This window comes from Felis catus, chromosome E1 (genome assembly GCF_018350175.1).
Source record: "Felis catus isolate Fca126 chromosome E1, F.catus_Fca126_mat1.0, whole genome shotgun sequence".
In the NCBI taxonomy this organism is placed as follows: Eukaryota; Metazoa; Chordata; class Mammalia; order Carnivora; family Felidae; genus Felis; species Felis catus.
This window is the reverse complement of record NC_058381.1, coordinates 21,341,573-21,357,314: the sequence shown is the minus strand read 5'-3', so window position 1 is coordinate 21,357,314 and position 15,742 is coordinate 21,341,573. Positions and strand designations below refer to the sequence as shown.

General features: G+C 41.5%; 1 protein-coding gene and 1 pseudogene across 1 annotated transcript in view; one reads left to right on the top strand and one right to left on the bottom strand.

The window, feature by feature from the left end:
- Positions 1 to 15,742, top strand: part of ASIC2 (acid sensing ion channel subunit 2) — a 1,012,019-nt gene that overhangs the window by 599,249 nt on the left and 397,028 nt on the right. The window lies entirely within an intron of this gene.
- Positions 12,873 to 15,742, bottom strand: part of LOC111557838 — a 29,106-nt pseudogene continuing 26,236 nt past the window's right edge.

Sequence of the window (15,742 nt, the reverse complement as noted above, 5' to 3'; positions counted from 1 at the left end):
TTAGCAAAAAAATGTCATTTGGCAGTGAAAAAATAAAAATGAAGAAAACATAAAGAGAAGTAGGAGGCAAGAGTCAGAGAGAGGAAAATGTCTGGTTTCTTCATGGTAATCCAACTCCCAATGCTGGTTGATCTTTGCAGGCATCTCCACCCTTCAATTCTACTAGATGCTTCAGTTATCCTTTTAGTAACTGTCTCCCAACGTCTTTTTCCCCTCTTCAGGCTGCCCAGAGCCAGTTTCTGTTATTTTCAACCAAAGGAGAACTAGCTAATTACAACCAGTGTTCATAGGCCCAGCTCTGAACGACCCTGACTTGCCCATTCACAACTGCTTCTATTGCTTTCCTCTCCCTAATGAACCTCACTCATCTCTCTGTCCCTCATGCCTCGTCCCTCTCATTATGGGATCTGACCGCTCACGCCTGCCCCTGGCTATTTAGTTCCAGTCTCCTGACTTCTCCATTACCAGTAGTACTTTGACAAATAGTTATACCAATAAGCACACTCTCCTTTGACAGGCCCCCTTGACTTCTCCTGGTTAATGGCATCTTGAGGCAGGCCACCCAGGACACATCCGCCACCGGGGACAGACTCTGATTCTGCTTTTCTTCAGATGCACTTAGTCTTAACCTCGCTGGCCCCATCAGGCTTTCAGAAGTCCTCCCTTGCCATCTGATTGTAGGCAATTACATGCAATCAACACTCCCGTGGGTCCTGTGCATTCACACACCAGGACCTGAACTCACAGGGCAGGCAGAAAATGAACAGGGATCATAGCTCATTCTGTAGTAATTCACCTGCAGACACCAAAGTGGGGGAGAAGATGTGGCCTTTATCTCCTGGACCTGGAGACTGGCAACCTCCCCCACTGAGAAGGTCTGCCAGATTACAGATGACTTCAGCATTGCAGTCGGGAATCCACATGGAGAATTCTAATCTTTCTAATTTGGCCAAATGCCTGAAAGGAGTAGTTTTCTTGCTGTAGCCATAGAGGCTGGGAATCCCAGGCTCTGAGTTACAACTCAAGCTTACAATTATTAATAAACTCTCACCTAAAATTCAGTTTCATGTCAACCATTGAAATTACCCTTGCTGGTGTAATAGGGTTTACCATGTTCAGGCTCTTGAAGGGAAAAGAAATAATTCATAAGATTAAGCCTCAAATGCTTGTCCTTCTCAGCAGGGACATCCTTGGGAGGAAAAGTGGCCTATGGACTTTTCCTTTGCAGCATGTCTATGACACAAGGGGGTTTGTTTTCTTAGAGTCCTCTTGTCCTGTCTTTCTCTCTTCTGTAATACAAATGGTCTCCTGATCCCTCTTCAAGTCAAGGAAAGTGCCTAAGAAAATACTACATCACATACTTCACATGAAAATACATAAGGCAAGGGCGGCTGGGTGGCTCAGTCAGTTAAGCACCCGACTTCGGTGCAGGTCATGATCTCATAGCTTGTGAGTTTGAGCCCCACAGGGGCTCTAAGAGTTCTGCATGGGTCTCTATGCTGACAGCTCAGAATCTGGAACCTGCTTTGGATTCTGTGTCTCTCTTTCCTTGCCCTTCCCACATCCCCCACTCGCGTATTCTCTCTCTCTCTCAAAATAAATAAACATTAAAAAAGGTTTTTTTCAAGTATACAAGTCAGCATTCAGTCCACAGGAAGAATGGATCCAAACAGGGGATTTAGAAGGTCAAAGTGAGTGTTCTGTATACGTCAAAACAAACAGCATATATATGGTGCTACATGGTTTGCAACATACTTTCTCATACAGTAGTTTTGTTTGAACAACAACCCCAAATGATGGAAAGAGTCCTCTGATTTCCTATTTTCAGGGGGTCAGTGCCAAGAGAGAGCCAATGCTTGCCCTGAGGGGTCACTGCTGATATGTAACATAGCCCAGACTTAACATCCTATCTTCTGATTGTATGCATGAAGCTCTATCCACATTATCATGCCTCATGGAGGTAATCCACTGCAATTTTAATTTAAAAGAAGAGTGGCAAGCTTTTTTTCTGTAAAGGGCCATATAGTAAATATGTGATTATACCTGTAGGCCATGCAGCCTCTGTCATAATTATCCAATGCTGATCATTAGTGCAAAAGCAGCCATAGATATGGAGACAATGGGTGTAGCCAAGTACCAATAAAACTTTATTTACAAAAACAGATGGCAAGTCATATGTGGCCTGCATGCTATAATCTGCCCACCTCTGGTTTAAGAGTATCAGGACCAGGGGGCCCTGGGTGGCTCAGTTGGTTAGGCATCCGACTCTTTGATTTTGGCTTAGGTCATGATCTCATGGTTTATGGATCAAGCCCCATGTGGGGCTCTGTGTTGACAGTGTGGATCCTGCTTGGGATTCTCTCTCTCCCTCTCTTTCTGCCCCTCTCCTATCAGGACCAAATCTTTATGTGAAAGGTAGAACTAAGGTCGAAGTCAGCAACTCCAGCCCACCTAACTGATGCTGATATGCAGGCCATTTCCATTTCCCAGTGGCACACAATTTCCTGCCACCCTACCTTCCTCATCATATGGTCAACACATTTTCATCCCTACCCTAACACCTACCCACTCCCCAGAGGACTGGAAGTTCCAGTCAGGGAGCCTGGGAGAAACACTCATGAAAACAGTGGCTATTAGCTTGGGCATTAAGGGTAGGAAAGATAGGCTTTTTAAATTCCATATTTTCCAATAGACCATGAATTCAGTTCTTGCCTCCACCTCTGTGTCCCTGTCCCATTCACTTCTTGCTCTCTCTCATCACCTCCTGACCTCTCTCCACTTCTCAGTCTCTCCAGTGCCCCAACTCACATCTTCCCTGGCATCATTTCTATTTCTGACTTTAAAAAAAGAAAAAGCTTATACTGTTTGGCTCCCTAATGCCCAACAGCACCTTCAAAACAAGGAGAGGCTTAGCTGACAGGTCGCACACCCAGCCTTTTAAAAGACTAAAAAACTTCCAGCTGTAGAGGAGTGAAGAAGTCGACACATCGTCTCTGCAAAAAACAAACTATAAAACTAGGCAAAATTGTCAAAAACAACCATTTTCAAGTCTCTGGAAATTGGCCAAAGACAAACAACACATTTGGAAACTTTGAAACTTCAGGTATGAACAGCAGGAGTCTAGGGCATGCTTGCTGGCCATAAAAACTGTCAGCTTCCCTGCCAGAGGGCACTGACTTGATGGAGAGTGGAAGGGAGAGTCTGTGCCAGCTATGAATGGGGAAACTACAGCTCTCCTAGCCTCAGGTGGCGATCCCAGGCAAGGTGAACTGCAGACTTGAGGACTAGCCGGAAGTTTAACAGAGAGATCTTGGAAATAAGAGACTACAGGGGGCTTGATAAGCTCTCCACACATCCGTACGTGACCTGGCTATTCAAACACCAGGGACCTGCGAGTGCCTGGTGGAAAGTAAAAACCATGGCAAAGCTGAAAATTGCATGACCTTTAAATGCACTCCCCAGCCCTCAAACAGATCCACCTACAAAAGGTGGAGGCCCTATTGGTTAGAGGAGTTTGAGCACAAACTCTGCCCATTCTTGGATGACCACTAAGCTAGGTAGAAACGAAGACCCTAGGATGGCAAGCTAAAATAACATGGGAAATCTTTAAGAAACTGAGCAGAGACATAAGCAGCTGCACAGCACATGGCAAAAAATTCCGCAGTTTAAGTCCAGGCAAATGGGCAAATGGGCACAGATTACCAAAACTGATTCAAAAAGGAATGCAAAATGTGAATAGACCTCTAACAAGCAAAGGAATTGAATTAATAATTAAAAATCTTCCACACGCATAAAAAGCTCAGCCCCAGATGGCTTCACTGTTGAATTCTTTCACGTTTTTAAATAGGGAATAATACCAAACCTCCATAAACTCATTCAGGGGATAGAGGAGTGGCAAACACTTCCCAACTCACTAGGTAACATTAGTACTACCCTACTACCAAAGGCAGACAAAGGCATCACAAAAAAGAAGATCAACAGATCAATGTTCTTTATAAACATACATGCAAAATGTCTTAAATATTAACAAACTGAATTAACATATTAAAAAGATTATATATATTATGACCAAGTGGGATTTGTCTCAGGAATGTAAGATTGGCTTTAACATATGAAAATCAATTCATGTAATATGCCATGTGAGTAGAATAAAGACCAAAAAACACATAATCACAATAGGCGCAAAAATCATTTCACAAAATCTAGCATTCATTCATGATCAAACTTTTTCAACAAAGTAAGAATAGTAAGGAACTTCCTCACTGGATAAAGGATACCTATGAAAACCCTACAGTTTACATAATATTTAATAATGAAAGACTGAATGTTTCCACTTGAAGATTAGGAAGGAAGCAAGCATATTGACTCTCATTACTCCTCTTCAGTATTATGCTGAAGGTTCTAACCAGTGTAATAAGGCAAGAAAAGTAAATTAACAGCACACAGACAGGAAAAGAAAAAGGAAAACTTTCTATTCTGATACGGCATGATCCTATATGTAGAAAAATATGAAATCTATCAAATCTATCAAAAAATCTATGAAATCAATCAAAAAAAAACCCCACGGCTAGAACTAATGAACAAATTTTGCAAAGGTGCAGGATACATGGTAATTTTTCAAAATCAGGTGCATATCTATATGATAGCAATGAAAAATCCAAAACTATAACTATGAAAATAATCTTATTCACAATGGCATCAGAAAGGGTAAAATACTTAAAAATAAATTTAACAAAAGAAATGCAAACCCTGATCACTGAAAACTAAAATGCTGAGAGAAAATTTTAAATACCTAAGTAAATGGAGAGAGAGCCCAAGTTCATGAATTAGAGGACTCAGTATTCTCTCCATATTGACCTACAGATTCAACTCAAACCAGAAAAGTTATCAAAGTTCTTTGTTAGGAAACTGACAAGCTGGTTATAAAATTTATATAGAAATGCAAAAGATGTCAAATGAACAGAACTATTTTGTGAAAGTACAGATTTGGAGGATTTAACTACCCAATTTCAAATCTTACTATAAATCTACAGAAATTAAGGAAGTTTGATACTATGCCACACTAAGAATAGACTTAGAGATCAATGGAGCAGAAATGAAAGTCCCAAAATAAATTCTTTTATTGATGGTAAATTAATTTTTGACAAAGGTGCCAAGTCAATTCAGTGGAGCAAGGATGGTCTTTTCAACCAATGATGCTGGGACCATAGGATATTAATATACAAAAAATAACAAATTTGTACCCTCACATCATATCATACACACAAAAAAATAGCTCAAAATGGATGCACTATAAAACTTTTTATAGGAAAAAATCTTTATGACTTTGTATTAGGCAAAGACTTCATAGATACAACACCAAAAAAGAAACAATTTGACAAATTAGATTTCATCTAAATAAGCATTCTTAAAAAGGCACTGTTAAGAAAATGAACAAAATAAGCCACAGAATAAGAGAGAATATTTGTAAGTAATATAAATATTACAAGTAACATAAATATTGGCAAATGATATAAAGGAGTTATATTAAGAATATGTAAAGAACTGTTACAACTCCATTATAAAAGGCAAATAATTCATTCTTTTAAATGGGCAGAAGAAGGGCTCCTGGCTGCCTCAGTCAGTGGAGCATTTGACTCCTGATCTCAGGGTTGTGAGTTCGAGCCCCATATTGAGCATAGAGATTGCTTTTAAAAAAGTAGGGGCGCCTGGGTAGCTCATCAGTTAAACATCTAACTCTTGATTTCAGCTCAGGTCATGATCTCACGGTTCATGGGTTTGAGCCTCACATCAGGCTCTGTGCTAACAGTGATGAGACTTCTTGGGATTCTCTCTCTCTCTCCCTCTCTCTTGGCCCCTCCACCCCCTCAAAATAAATAAATAAATAAAGTAAATGGGCAGAAGACTTGGATAGACACTATACCAAAGAAACAACATGAATATTAATAAGCTCATGAAAAGGTACTGCATGCCATAGCCATTAGGGAAAGGCAAATTGAAACCACAATAAGATACCACTAAATACCTGGTAAAATAATTCTAATCAAAAACACCAACAATAGTTGATCTCAGTGACTATGTAAAGAAAGCCCTCATTCATTGCTGGTGGAAATATAAAGTACAGCCACTTTATTTTATTTTTTTATTTTTTAAAAAATTTTTTTCAACGTTTTTTATTTATTTTTGGGACAGAGAGAGACAGAGCATGAACGGGGGAGGGGCAGAGAGAGAGGGAGACACAGAATCGGAATTAGGCTCCAGGCTCCGAGCCATCAGCCCAGAGCCTGACGCGGGGCTCGAACTCTCAGACGGTGAGATCGTGACCTGGCTGAAGTCGGACGCTTAACTGACTGTGCCACCCAGGCGCCCCAGTACAGCCACTTTAAAAAACAATTTGGCAAGGGCACCTGGGTGGCTCAGTCAGTTGAGAGTCTGACTTAGGCTCAGGTCATGATCTCACGGTTTGTGGGTTTGAGCCCCGTGTCTTCGTGCTATCAGCACAGAGCCTGGAGCCTGCTTTGGATTCTGTGTCTCCCTCTCTCTCTGCCCCTCCCTTGTTTGCACCGTGTCTCTCTCTGTCTTTCAAAAATGAATAAATGTCAAAAAAAAAATTTTAAAAAACAATTTGGCAATTCTACAAAAGGTTAAAGATACAGTTACCATGTGATCCAGCAATTAGGTATCTACCCAAGAGAAATGAAAACATGAAGACTTGTATCCAAATGTTTAGAGTGGTCTTACTCATAATAGCTAAAATGTGGAAGCAATCCAGTTGTTTATTAACTGTTGAATGGATAAACAAAATGTGATACACATGCAATAGAGTATTATCCAGCAATAAAACAGAGCAAACTGCTGAGACATGCTGTGTAACAGAAGAACCTCAAAATCATGATGCTAAGTGAAAGAATCCATATCCAAGACTGCATCTTATATGATTCTGTTTGTATGGGATTTCCAGAAAAGGCAGATTTAGAGAGAGAGAGGTAGATCAGCATTTGCTTAGGGCCGGGAATGGGAATGTGGACTGGCAGCAAAAGGGCACAAAAGAAATCTAAAGCTGGTTCATGATGATGGTTGCACAACTCAAAAGTCATTGACTTGCACTTCTACAAGGTGTGAGTTTTATGGTATGTAAATTATACCTGGAAATATCTAATTAAAAATGAAAGGACTAAAACCCATTAGAATCCAATTGCCCTGCTTTGTATCTTCTTTCCCCAGTTGTGTATAGCCTCATTTCTTGTCTTCAAGAAATGTCTCCACCATTTCTTACCCTTGACTCCCATCCACATGCCCGTGTCTCACGTTCGTTGTCTTCTTCACTGGAAGGAGCAGTAATGCTTCCTCCACTACTCCTAAGTAGATCCTGAGGCCACCCAGGACCTTGTAACCTCTTGAACCCTCTCATCACTCTGTAGCATTCCCTCCTGAAAATGTTTGAAAACATCCAAAGGACTTAAATTCTCCTGTGCTCCTCTGGCTCTTTATTCTAGACACTTATGGAGCTGAGGAAGAGGGAAGTAATTTATACTAGAGCACTTAAAGCAACTTTACATGGAACATTAGATTTTCTTAACATCCTCTTAAGCCATCTCAGGAAATATTCACAGGTCCTTCACCTTATCTTGTTTCAACTCCCTACCCTCTCTTCTTCTTTCTGTCCTTCTCTCCACTCCTTCTTCAATACTCCAAAATATATATATTCCTCTTTCTCATGAAGATCAGTTTATCTGCCTTCTGTGAGGTCTTATCATCTTTCATGCCAAGTGACTTATCATATCATTGCCTCAAACCATGTTATCAGCCAGATTTCTAAATTGAAACTTACAAAAAGAAAAAAAGATTCCAGATGATTTAAATAGAGAAGACCTTTGTTGAAAGATATTGGGGTGCTCAAAGAATTGCCAAGAAGACTGTAGATTAGAATAATCCTCAGAAAATAAGCAGGAACACAGGTAGACTGTGCAATATAGCCCACACCCTAGAACGAGACCAGTGAAAAACACTGCTTCTGCCACCATGGAACCCAAAACACTGAAGTTCGCACAAATGAGTCAGCCACCCCGTCCGTAGAAACAGGATGCCACTGCACCCCTCACTACTGCTTCCAGAATTCGCTGCCATCATTGTCTCTTGGCCACAAAGTCTGGAGTGAATGTTTGTGATTGGCTGAACTCAAGTCACGTGCCTGCCTCCTAGCCACAGAGGAGACAGGGAAAATGAGTAATTGGCCTTTTCAGCTGTTACAGTGAAAGATAGTCTCTTCTTCTCACTAAAATTCATACCACAGAGAAGTCTCCAAACATAGGAAGGGAATGCTTCAGATGCTCAAGAGCCCCAAAATAGCAAAAACAGCCTTTATGACTAATTTGAACAATTAGAAATGTGCTTAACAAAATGATTCAGAAATCCTGAACGCACTGATTTTCTTAGCAGAGTAGTTCTGTCCTACTGTGTGAAGACCCAAGCTAATGAAGAAGAAAAGTTGGGGGTTTGTCCTGAGAAGGAATGAAGGTCATTCCCTAATTCTTTGCATTGTTATATACATCTTGGCCCTCCCAACCATGGGTCCCCTCTGTGTAAAGGCCTTGTTTTGTCACGGGCTGGCACAATTATTGAACAGCCCGTACCTCCCTCCACACTGTTAAGCAATTACGGTTCTGTAAACAAATGCATACCTTGTCCTGCCAGCTGCCATTTAAAGGAATCTTGAAGCCAAACCCAGCTTTAAAGGGGAGAATCCTGATTGTGATGGAAATATACATTGTGATGGAAATATCACAATTACCATGAACTTTTGCATATTGGATGTTAAGGTAGAATTCACCTAACAATATTGAGCCACCATTATAAATATACATTTCTCATGACATTTTCTGGAACTGTCCCAGAGAGCTCCTGGTTAGAATAAAGTAAAAATGTCAAATGCAAGGAGCCCTCTACTTTGAGCCAAGTTTTATTTTGTTATTCAGCTCATTCTTGGCTGCCTAATAAAAGCCCATAGTTAGTTTACTCTCGTGACTTCTACGTGTTCTCTGGATAATCTCTTTAAATGTCTAAAAGGCAGGGGAATATGAAGTTGGGGATCCATGTTAGAACCAGTACCCAGTGTCTGTCCTGTCAGGCAGAATTGGAATAAGGAGGTCTTAGGGACCAAAGGGGTCCAGTAGATATGTTACCTTTGTCCTACATACTTATGTAAATTAAGGGACACCTGGGTGGTTCAGTGGGTTAAGCTTCCAACTTCCACTCAGGTCATGATCTTGCGGTTTGTGAGTCGGAGTCCCACCTCAGGCTCTGTGCTGACAGCTCAGAGCCTAGATCCTGCTTCCGAATTTCATGTCTTTCTCTCCCTCTCTGTTCCTCCCCCACTGGCTCTCTGCCTCTCTCTCTCTCAAAAATAAAGAAACATTTAAAAAATTTTTAAAAACTGATATGTAAATTAAAGCACAAACCTTTTGGGGGAGACTGGGTGGCTCAGTCAATTAAGCGTCCACTCTTGGTTTCAGCTCAGGTCATGATCTCACAGTTTCATGGGATCGAGCCCGCATCAGGCTCTGCATGGATAGGGCAGAGCCTGCTCGGGGTACTCCGTCTCCCTCTCTCCCTGCACCTCCCCCCACTCCTACTGTCTCTGTCTCTCTCAAAATAAATAAATACACTTTAAAACAAAACCAAAAAAAAAAAACCCATCCTTTTTATTTAAAATAAAACTAATACAAAAAAACACACAAAATAAATTTATAGCTTGAAGAAAATATTACAATATTGTGATAAGACCCTCATAACCATCATGCAGGTGAAGAAATAGCACTTCACCAGTGACCCCAGCAGTCCCTTCCACGTCTCTCTTTCCGGTCACCAACCTCTCCCCTGCACCCCAAAGGAATTATACTCTGACTTTTATAGTAAACCATCCTTTATGTTTTCCCTATAGTTTTATCCCCCAAGTGACCAGAGTGACCAGAGTCACTAGTGACCAGAGTCTAGTCTTGCCTGTTTAAGGCACTACAGGTTGCTCTCCAACCCTTCATGGTTCACACAATGTATCCTGTCTAGGGTTTGCCCACTGCTCACTCGTGAGACAGTTCAACCTGCTCCACTGTCCCCTGCATTTCTTGCAAAAGGGTAACTGGGTCCAGAGGCCTAACCACACTCAGGTTTGACCCCTTTGGCCAGACCACAAGTGGTACATCAGGAGGCAACGGATGTCTTTTTTCCTTTCATGATGCTTCCAGCCACTGGTATTCAATGCTTAAAGTTCATCATTTGTTAGAGTTTACAATGACATTCTAATGTAATCACTTCTTTTCCATTCATTATTTCAAAGACTTTTATAAAGAGACACTTTCCCTATAAGAAAAGCAGAATAAATGCTTGATCCATTCTCTTTCTTTTTTTGTTAATGTTCATTCACTTATTTTTGAAAGAGAAGGGGGTGGTAGAGGGCAGAGAGAGAATCCCAAGCAGGCTCCAAGCTGTTGGCACAGACCCCAACACAGGGTTCAAACCCTCAAACCATGAGATCTTGATCTGAGCTGAAACCAAAGGTTGGACACTTAATAGACTGAGCCACCCAGGAGCCCCCATTCTCTTTCTTCACCCGATTTCAAGATAATGAACTGTTCCCTATTATCTTCCCAAGCTGACCAATTATATATACATATAAACAACTCCCACTGACCAAAGATGAGTCTATCTGAACTTCAGTAAGCATATTGAAATGGATTAAAACCTATCACATATATTTAAATATTTGTGTTCATAATAATGCTTACACATTTATAAATAAAGTGTATATATTTGCATCTGTATCTCCTTTCTGCTAAACTGAGCCTCCTGGTTTCTTGAGGATGCAGGAGATAATAAGGTTAGAATGATTAATTGTGATTCAATGATTAATTGTGATTCATCGTTTGCTTTACCTCATATTACCCACTCAACAGTCTCAGAAAAACAATACAAATGCTACTGTCCAAATATGATTACTGAAAACAATTAGAAAAAACATATGCATTGTCCCCCTCCTTGTCTCCTGAACTTGTGTAATTGTATTGTACCTGTATTTTCAAATCATATAGCCTTGCAGACTATACCCTCTGCCTTTTGGCTCTCCTTCAAATCTACTTTTATATTAGCGTATCATATATATCAATGTCTCTTTGATTGTTTTGCTTATGTGAAGCTTATTATCTAGTAAATCCCTCGGGAAGAGCTCTTAGGAATAAAATTCCCTAGTTCTTACATGCAGATAATAGTTACCTGTGCCCTTTGTACACAAAAGCCAGTTTTTCTGGATATAAAACTCCTGAATTATATTTGCTTTCCTTAGGTACCGTAAAAACGTCACTTCATTTTCTTCTAACATAAAGTATTATTGTCAGAAAGTCTGATAACCTGATTTTTCTTTCCCTTATAAGCCATTTCCTGGTTTTTGGCTAGATGCCTGAATAATTTTCTTCTGCCTTTTTTTATTTTCTTCTTCACGTGAAGCGATTTTACCAAGACATCTTGCTATCAATCATTCGGCCTCAGTTTTTCAGGTACACTGTGTGCGTGTGTTCTTTCAATGTGTAGGGTCAGATCTTTAATTATTGTTATTATTTTGGGAAAGTTTCCTTAAATTATCATTTCTAGTATTTGCTCTATCCCCCTTGCTTTGGTTTTCTTTTTCCGGGACCACAGTTGCCACATACAAAATATTCCAGGCATCTTTTAGTATTTTCATTTTCTCTCAAATTCCTTTTATCTTCTCTTTTTTTCCGCCTTCTTTTGAGTCTTATGAATTTCTTCCTATTTACCTTCTGTTATCTATAAGGCATTATTTATTATATCTATTCACTCTCACATTCCCTCTACTTTGGGTCTTCCTTTCTGAAACAACTTTGTTCTTCCAATTCCTTTCTGTGATTTGTCAGGTAATCTCTGAGGTTATGATTATTATTATTCTCATTCATGTGGGTGATGATGTCATTTCCTTAATGTCTTTTAGCTCATTTTGAAGTAATAGGTTACAGTTTTGATTTATTTTGTAGGTACCTCTCTCTGGCACACTTTCGCTGTCTATAAAGATGTTATTCTCTTCCTTAGTCTCTTTGTTCTAATAATAATTCTGTGTGGGTTTCACCCTTGACATTTTTATGTTTGTTTTTATGTAAATGCAATGTTCCTGAACCTTGTGAAGGAGGCCCTCGTTCAGGGTAGCCTTCTAACTCCACAGGGCTCCCTCTTTGGTTGTGTTTGTGTAGTATTTAAAAACATGGCAGCTCGCCTTCTGAGATGTTCTGGCTCTACGGCCCCACCCCAGTTTTAGATGGACTCTTTCTTTTTATACTATTATCCCTATTCCACTCAATTCTGATCCCATACCCAGCAGTTTCTCATCAGTATGAGCATTGGGGATCCCTGGCCAGTCAGTTTTGAACATAGAGTCTAGAATGGTCCATCCCTTCAGACCTTGTCACAGACCCCTTGCATTCACCCACTAGTCGACTGGGCAGACCTTCTAGTTTCTTTTCTTTCTTTAACTCATATTTAATGTTAGTTAACTCCTACTTATCATAGAATGTACTCTCCCAACATTTGTACAAAAAAAATTTTTAATATAAATGAAACACGTTGTCATAGTCCTTTAAAAGCATTTTTTAATGTTTATTTATTTTTAAGAGAGAAAGAGAGAGAGAGAGAGAGAGAGAGAGAGAGAGAGAGAGAGAGAGAAACAGACAGAATCTGAAGCAGACACCAGACTCTGAGCTGTCAGCACAGAGATTGACACGGGGCTCGAAGTCACTGACCTTGAGATCATGACCTGAGCCGAAGTCGGACGCTCAACCAACTGAACCACACAGGCGCCCCTATGTAGGCTAATTTTAAATGAAGGTCCTCTTGGTCTGTTTTACAGAATTGGTAACGTCTGGTAATTATCTTATTGATCTTGTCCAGGAATCTCGAAATCTTCCAGAGGAAAACCACTTAAGGCAGTTGGTAAAATGTGTTCTGCTATGTCCTGGGCTAATTCGTTCTTTGCTTCCAGAGTCTCCATCAAGCACGTGACTTTGATCCGTCCTCGTGTTGCTCTGCGTTCTTTTTGTAAGCAAGTTTTCGTCGTCTTTCTTAAGCTTGTTATTTCTTTTTCCAGTGTAATTATCCCTTTTTTTTTTCTTTTTGCCTTCAAAAGATTTCTAAAAGCATAACTGCGTTCAAGTAGTACTTGCTGACTTCTAATGTTTGATCTTAAACGAGGAGGTCCTGTTGGAGCACAAGTGTTGTTTTCCTTCAAAAGACTCCTTGATTTGAGTTTCACAGACTTTCAGTGGGTACACCAATCAAAAACGGTTGGAACGGCGTCCATTTTAAGTGGCCAAGTTTGTCCTGTTAAGTCTAAACAGGAGGCTTCAAAGTGCTTTGAACAAAGAAAGGTGTCTTTTCCTGGCACAAAATTGTTGCGCCTAAGTGGGAGAACCCATTCTTTCCTTCTTTTAGGATCCAGGGGAAACTTGTGAAGGCTGATGTTAAGGTGCCTGTCATGGGGAGTAGCACAGCCGGCTGCTATACAATTGGCTGGCTTTCCTTTCCTCTCTGTTCTGAGGCACTGGCTGCCCCACTTCCTTTTGGCAAAGGCTGGGCAAATGAGGCAGGGCAAGGGCCCACCGAGAGGAGTCGTAGGAGCCGGGTGGGAAGGACGTGAGTGTGTATTAGGGATGGTGGTGCCAACCTTCCCTGTCTCTTTATTAATATGGAAGACTTGAGCCAGCACAGCAGACAGTCCTGGAACTCCAGTGGGACACAAGTCACCTCCTCCCAGACCCTAAAAGGGAGTGGGATTACTGGACCTCTTTGGCAGCCGTCCTTGCAGCAATTAAAAAGGTGTCTCTCCCCCTTCCTCCCCATCACTATGAAACTCTCCTGCCTCCATAGAACTTTCCAGTGAGTCTCAGTTGGCCATTTGCATATTGTTCTTTTCTCAGGTCCAGCAAACACCTGACAACTCCTTCTGCTTCCTGCCACATAGATGCTGAGACCTTGCAGGGCTTAGGGTTGTTAATGATTTGTCCCCACCTGCTCGTGTGTTAGGCTTCTTGGGGGTACCTCATCACCTGCTTTGCTGTCAACGTCTGTAGCTTTGGAGGGTTTGGTCTCTAGTTGCCCATCTTTCTGTGGGGGAATTGCTGAAATTCGAAAACCATGCTGCCTTCTTTTCTATGTACAGGTGTTTTTTGTTTGTTTTTATTTGAATTAACAGCCTACTATTTTCCATTAAAATCCATATTTGGGGTTTATCTTGAGAAATTCCTATGCCTAGTTACACTGCACCTGCATTCCCATGTGGAATGGGGAACAGCGGAACTAAGTAGCAGCATCCCCCATTAGATGGGTGTGGGCTTTCCTGTTTGCTGTGCCCCAGCACCCTCCATTGTTTCACTGACCAGGTGACCTATTTACACAATCTTCCTAGCTCTATATCCACAGAACATGCCTACACTGTGACTCCTGTTCTAGGGCCAATGACAGGAAGTAGGAAATACCCAGGACCCCCTTACCTTCTTACCCAGGGTTTTCCTTCCAGGCGTGTCTCCTGGAATCCCCTCAGGCATTTGGGTTTCTCCCTTCCCAGGCCTCCTCTGTCTAGCTCCTGGTCCAGGAAGAACACTTACAAATTCTAAGGCTGTCTATGGATACAGCTCCTAAGAGAAGGCACTGAGGCCCATCTGAGAGTCAGAAAGGTTGATCACATGGAAGCCAATTTCAACAAGATGTAGGCAGGAGACAGGAGGAAAACACAGGCCAGTAGCCAAGGGTTTGGTGTATCAGGCAACAGAGGACAAAGCAGATCAAAGTGCTGGTTCTGCAGGTGGGGCTGAAACAAACATTTGGCTGGGGCAGTGAATGGGAGGGTCACCCATGGTTGATGAAAAGCAAGAGTAGGATCTGGGAATGTAGCAGGGTGGGGTGATGGGAAATGGTGAATTCTGCCTGCTGGATGCCTTCTATATACAGCCTGGTACTCAGCCTAAAGAAGTGCTGCTTGCCAGCTGCCTTTGGGCTGCCCCCCTAAGCTGTAGGTCCCAAGGAAACATTTAGACCTGCAAGGAGATGCTTGCAATTCCCTGAAGAGCCTCAAGCTCCTACACCTGTACGTTGTACCTGCCATTCCTCTCGTACTGACTTCCCACCATCTTTACCCAGGCAATAAAACACCTAAGATCTGACCTCCTCCAGAGACTTCTTGGGCCAAGTGAAGTGCCTCCTCTGGGCTTCCACAGGTCCCTGAGAGTGGTACTCATCACATTCTATTATCTCTTCCCTTATTTGTTTCTGCCAAGCTAAGATCTCCTTAAAAAGAAGAAAAGGATCTTACTACGTTCTGTATCTCTTACACCTACCATGCTCCAGGTGCTCAAAAAAATCTATCAGTACTTCTGAGCATCTTAGGTATCACAGGGATGCAGCTGGTACCAGTGCCCATTCTTAGGAGAATCACAGGAGAGTAGCCCAGTCACCCCTGGCGTGCAGCGTTGAGATAGCTGGGTGAGCTCACAGCATCTGACTGTCTCATCAGCATCTTTCATCTCCTAGGGCTCCCTTTACAATCATTTTAATTACTTTATTGCAAGTTTCATCAGGCAAGTAACACGAAGGAGAGCAAAGAGACCATCGGGCCCCCTGACTTATTATTCAGAGACGGGAACAATGTCCCGTTAACCATGGAAACTTGAAGATGCACAAAGGTTTTCAGAGT